The sequence below is a fragment of the Muscardinus avellanarius genome, assembly GCF_963383645.1.
Source record: "Muscardinus avellanarius genome assembly, chromosome: 6".
Lineage (NCBI taxonomy): Eukaryota > Metazoa > Chordata > Mammalia > Rodentia > Gliridae > Muscardinus > Muscardinus avellanarius.
The window spans coordinates 107131577-107138205 of record NC_137791.1 but is presented as its reverse complement, the minus strand read 5'-3'; positions in this window follow the sequence as shown (position 1 = coordinate 107138205).

Here is a 6629-nt window from a genome sequence, read left to right as displayed (position 1 = left end):
CATGTAGCTTTCAGGGGGTGGGTGCCACTGTGCTTCTCTAGCATGGAATAGAAGCGGAGGGGTATGGAGCAGGGAGACGGGCATGAAGGAGGAAGCAGTGGTTCCTGCTGGGTTGGGGTTGTCATGAGTGTCAGCATGTTGGCTGGCTGTGCAGTGCCTGCTCAGCTCTGCAGAACTGTGCTGCCAAGCCAGATACCAGTGGGGTTGTCTGTGCATATCTCTCCATTCCTACAATACCCTCTGTTACAGATCATCAAGCTTGAGAGTAAGGATATTTGCCCAGTAATAGTTAAAAAAAAGAAAAAGTCTTTTGGGTAAGAGTATTTTACCCATCCTGCTTACAGTTTTGTGCATACAGGGAAACGCTGAGTGGTACTTGTATTCCCATATCAGATCAACCACATTGTTTTTATAGGAAGCTGTAAGGTGCCTGATTGGCTGTCCTTTGTGTCCATGGCACATGTTCTACATGAGCATCTGCTAAGACTTTTCATACCATTCAGACCTGAGTGATGTTATTTGTTAGTGTGTAACTAGTTGTGAAGCACACATAACCTTTATATTGGGGGCAAAATGCAGAAAACCACAGTTCAGGGATATATATATATATATATATATATATATATATATATATATATATATATATCTCCTGAAAATTCCCAAACATTTACTGTCAGAGCTAGCAATTTCCTGTCATTATCAAGTATCCTATCTGAAGAACAAACTGCAAAGAATGACTCGTGTTTATGTTGAAGATAAATAGCACCATGATTGGGGGAAGTTTTTCAAAAGCAGGCTTTTGAGTACCATGGTCTAAATGCCAATAAAAATAATTCATACATAGAGATTCCATTGAAGAAAATGGGCAACAGAGGTCAAATGCGGTTGCATATTTAAAAAAAAAAAAAAAAGCCCCTTCATCCCTCTGTGAAAGGTGGAGGAGAGAAGAGTGGAATCCTGAAGATTCATCTCGGCCACGACTCAGGATCCAACACAGCTCTAACCGGGAGGAATAATTTAATGGTCTTACAGCATCAGCGATGACTCAGTGGTTCTGGAGGCCTGTGAATTGTGTGGGGAGCTTACTTCGATGGCGCTATGTTAAAAGTTACCTGTGGGGACTGCACACCTGAGGGGTCCCACTCGTCAGCCCTGTGAGCCAGCTGAAATGAACTGTGGGTGAGAAATGCAAAGAAATTTTGTTATCTTGGCACTTGGGTTTCTTTTTCTTTTCCTTTTTTTTTTTTTTTTTTTTTTAGCACTGCAAAATTTGTTTAGAATATTAAAACATGCTAATTGGGCTATTGTTTTTCTTTTGTAACTATGACCTAAATCAAGGAATAGACATGACTGCTTTTCTGGCATCTGTGTTGTCCAGGCTTCGTCACATCCGTGCCAAAGTGTTCATGTGGGGAAATGGTTCTTCCATAACACCAAGGAATTGAGTAGGGGTGCAAGGAATCCTTTTGTTCTAGTGGAGATAACCAGTTTGTGTTTCAACCCATATGGAAGGAGCAAAGGGGGCAAGAGGAGAGAGAAGTGACCTTCAAGATGGCTTTGAGACTGAGTGCAGTTAGTAGACCGCTCATGGGTTCTTTTGAAATTTGCTCTAACATAGTTAGGTTTTGTTCATAAGACTATATTATGTTACTACTCAGCTTGCTTAGACCATGTTAACAGTTCATTAGCCAAGACACCTTTAACTCTGAAAGCAAAGCAACCCAGAGAGACCATTCTCTATTTCCATGCTGATCTGGTATTTTTAGTTACCAATTGGCCCTTACCAAATTTTTCTTATATATATATATATACATATATATATATGTTTGTATTTTATTATGATAGTTGAGAAATTTAGTCTCTTAGTCATTTTTAGCTATTACTGTGGAAGACCTCAGATATGAGATACGATGCCCTTGGATAATAATGGTGTGCCATGCTAACTCTCAGTGGTGATTTAGTTGCAATATTTTAAATTGATGAGAATGAATTGTAAACATGAAGTTGGTGTCATGTAAATTGTTTATTCAGTTATTGCTTAAGTGTCATCTTGGAGAAGTCATAAAAGTTAAATCAGAATCTGTCTGATTCCAATATGAATCTCCATCATAAATGGGCATTAACATTCTAAATTGCTTGGTTTGGAGAAAGTACAGCACAGCTATGTTCAACTAAGGAGATGCTAAATATCGCAGAAGTTTCAGGAGCCTTGGAACAGAATTACGGGGGAAATATATATATATATGTATGTTTTACACAACACCCATCTGCGCTATCAGTATTGCACTATTGTGGAATTTGAAAGACTATATTGCTGATACTGTAAACCTGCACATCATTCCTTTGGATGGGTTTAAAGACAATCTCCAAGATGTAAGGTTTAAAATAATTTGGTTTTAAAGTACACAGTTGTCTTCAAGAAATTGCTGTCATACCTGAAGTCACTCAGAGTTGTCTTTATTCTCTTCTTGGTCAAGGTTAACAATTTCTAAATGAGTGCAAATTCACTTAAGTAATACATTTACAAAGCCATTTTACATGCATTAAACGAGGGCTACAACATGTTTTACAGATACTAGCACTTTTTTTTTCCTGATATGTACTTAGTGTTAGAGGGTCAAAATAATCTTTCTGCTTAGCATCTCTTAAACCATACCTGCAAGTATAGCAGGATTATTACATTTACAGTACTTTAATACTTGTATAAACTATGCAGAAATTTTTAATAAAGTGTAATATATTTTATAAGCTAATAAGACTGAATGGGTAAAGGTTTTTAGCATGCATTAGTATACTTGCAAATACTGAAACATTTTGGTAATCTTTCTTACTAAAGATGTGAATGTTTAATGTACCTTCTCTGTTTCTACTCTGTAGTCCAATGGGAATTCAGTAATGACATTTTGTCATGTCAAACTGTGAACATAAATTTGTACTGTACAGTCCTCATATACTATATACAGTATGCAATATATGTATTATATACTTGTTAATAAAACCATCAGAATATTAAATGTGGTCATGTGGTTACTAGAAACAAAAGTTCTATGAAGTGTCCTGCTTAGACATGTAAAGGAAATCAGCCCGGCGTGGTGGCACACGCTTGTAATCCCAGCATTCCGGAGGCTGAGACCAGAAGATCGTGGTTCGCGGACAGCCTCAGCTACTTATGAGGCCCTCTGCAACTCAGTGAGACCCAGTTTCAAAATAAAGAATAAAAAATAGGGCAGGAGCTGTAGCTCGGAGGTCGAATGCCCTGGGTTTCATCCCCAAACCCATAAATAAATAAATAAATAAATAAATAAATAAATAAATAAAGTAAATCACTTTTTTTTTTTCGGTACTGAGGATGGAACCCGGGGCATTCTGCCTCCTAGCTACACCCCCAGCCTTTTTTTTTTTTTTTTTTTTGAAACAGGGTCTCATTGAGTTGCAGAGAGCCTCGCTAAGTAGCTGAGGCTGTTCATGAACCGCGATCCTCTTGTCTTAGTCTTCCAAATGCTGGGATTACAAGTGTGTGCCACCACGCCTGGCTAGTAGATCAGTGAGTGACACTCATTGATGGAAGGAAAGAAACGCAAATTCAACTGAATGTTGCACTGAAGGAGTCAACTCAGCCCTTAAAAATAGGACCCTAACAGCCAGCAGGAAGTGTTCTAAGTTCAAACCATAAAACTGCAAACAGCCCAGCATAAATCTATATATATATGCCTAATGCATTCTTGAAATATTTGTTATTTATGAGCCTTACCTGCTTCCAAAAAGGGGTTTGCAGTGTCTTGTTACAGATTGAGCTTGCTATGTATGGTTTATGTCTTCCAGAAGTTCCTGTATTGGAACCTTATTCCTCGGTGCAGTAGTATTGGGGTTGCTAGGAGGTACTGGGGTCATGGGGGGTGGGTCCCTCAAGAATTAATGCCTTTCTCACTTGAATGATTAGTTGCCTCAAGAGTAGGTTGTTAGGGAAGGCCACCTCATGAGACTTCTGCAGTCCAGGTTTCTTAAGCTGGTCTGGGTAGGCAGTAGGTCAGCTTCCTGGGCTAGTTGCTTAAAACTTGGTCAGAGTTATATTTTCACATGTGATCTGCCCGTTATCTGCTTACGTACTGAGTCTCAACTCAGTTAAGCAACTTTGACTCCATTTTCTAGAACATCTTATAAGAGGTTCCTCCTTTAAAGTTTTATAACATTTAAAAACTGCCTAAGCAAAATTCTAAGAGGAGCTCTTTGGTTCTCCTTTAAGGTCTTTAAATAATCATTATTTTTAAAATATTCTATTTCTTCTTCCACCAGTTATTGTCCTCTATATTTTTCTAGAAATGTATCTGGCTTTTCTACCAGAAAATAACATTTTATAATGCTTTTAATCTCTAGGTCTATATTTTCCTCTTTTATATATTTTGGATATTCATGTCTTTTTTTTTTTTTTTTTGATCGGGCTTCCCAATTTTATTTTCAGTCGAGTGTGTTTTGTTAATATTCTGGCGTGCTTAATGTTAGTTTGTTAGCATCAAGTTCCATTAGCTGGGCATGTGGCACACACTTGTAATCCCAATACTTGGGAGGCTGAGAGGAGGGCCACAGGTTCATGGCCAGCCTCAGTAACTTAGGCCCTCTGAAACTTAGTAAGACCCTGTTCCAAAATAAGATATAAAATCAGGCTGGGGGTGTATCTCAAAGGTAGAATGCCTCTGGATTCAATTCCCAATGCCACACACAAAAAAATTCCATTAATTTGTCTATTTTCATTCTTGTTTCAGTATACATTTATTTTTGCTCTTGAGATAATTCCCTGACTCATTTGTTTCAATCTCCCTTACTATTTTATTTTTCTTAAAATATTCTTAAAGTTACAGATTTCTTTCTAAGTGCTACTGTTAATTGGGTCCCCTAAGTTTTGGCACACAGGCCAGGTAGCCATCTGTACTCTGCAGAAAGGAAGAAATGTTGCTTTGCACAAAGGGACCTTCTGCTCACTCCCTACTGGTCCTCAGGTTGCTATTGCCCGAAGCAGGTGCCTCTGATTCAGAGATGCCATAGGGTTGTGAGAGTTGTGAGAGGTAGCTGTTTCTGGGTTCTCAGTATTTTATTTTATGGTTTTACTTTAGCTCGAGTTACTTAGTTTTTATAAATCTGGGATGTGTGTGTGTGTGTGCGCGCGCACGTGTGTGTGCGCATGTAATGTAATGAACCCCTGGGTTCAATCTCTGAGCTATACCCCAGCCCTATTTTTTTTTTTTTTTTTTTGGTGGTGGTACTGGGGTTCCTGGAAGCCCTTCTACCTCCGGGCTACACTCCCAGACCTATTTTTATTTTTTAATTTGGAAACAGGGTCTCTTATGCCAGCACGGCTGACTTCAAACTTGCGCTATCCTCGTGATCCTCCTGTCTCCGCCTCCCAAGTGCAGGGATTACAAGAGTGCACCACCATGCCCGACCCCAGCCCTATTTTTTATTCTTTATTTTGAAACAGGGTCTTACTAAATTGTAGAGGGCCTCACTAAGTAGCTGAGGCTGGCCGAGAATCTGTGACCCTCCTGTCTCAGCCTCCCAAGTACTGGGATTACAAGTGTGCGCCACCATATCCAGCATGTCTGGGGTTTTGATTCAGTAATAGCCAAGCTACATCAAGATGAGTTTCTTCCAGCAAGGTTAGCAATACTGACAGAGGGGAGAAGATAGTTCTACTGTCAACACAAGAACTGTACAAAGACACATGTCAAACCTGGTAGAGCTCAAAACAGTGGTGAATGAGCAGACTGGGGAACAGTAGTAATATCACATACTGTACCTGCAAAGTAGGTACACGTGAACATACAAAACTTTTACAAGAACATGCATATTTATGCTTTTTTTCTTCTTTGTGGCACCAGGGATTGAGCCCAGGGACAATCTACCTCTAAGCTATACCCCAGCCTTATTTTTTACTTTATATACTGGAGATGGACTCCAGGGGCCTTCTACCTCTAGGCTACACTCCCAGGCCTATTTTATATTTTATCTGGAAAAAGGGTCTCACTAAGTTGCTGAGAGCCCCACTAAGTAGCTGAGGCTGGCTTGGAACCTGCATATCCTCTTGTCTCAGCCTCCCAAGCGCAGGGATTACAAGCGTGCGCCACCACGCCCGGCTTTTATTTTTTACCTTGAAACAGGATCTCATTCAGCTGTGGAGGGCCTCACCAAATTGCTGAGACTGGCCACACACCTGTCCTAACCTCCCAATCACTAGTATTACAGGCATGTACCACCACACCCACCTACATGCATATACAAAGTCACAATTTAAACACATTAATGTTAATGTCAATGAGGGTAGAAGAAGGGAAGAGACTGGTGAAGAGAGGAAAAAGAAAATAAGAGACATGTAGCCCAGCTCAGAGTACAAGGTCACCATTAGTCCATACCTGCGTAGTTCAGTTGTATGCCGAAGAAAATTGGACTAGAAGATGTTTGCAAAATGTCTAGCTAGTCCTAGCCCATGCAAACTGTAGTTGTTAACTGCTCTCCTCCACCACGACCGAAAAGCCACACCACATTGTGCAACCCAGGCTAGGTATTTCTTTTTCAATAAGTAAACGCTTTCAACCTTACTCACCAGACTTTTTTTTATTATTAACAATATAAAATGG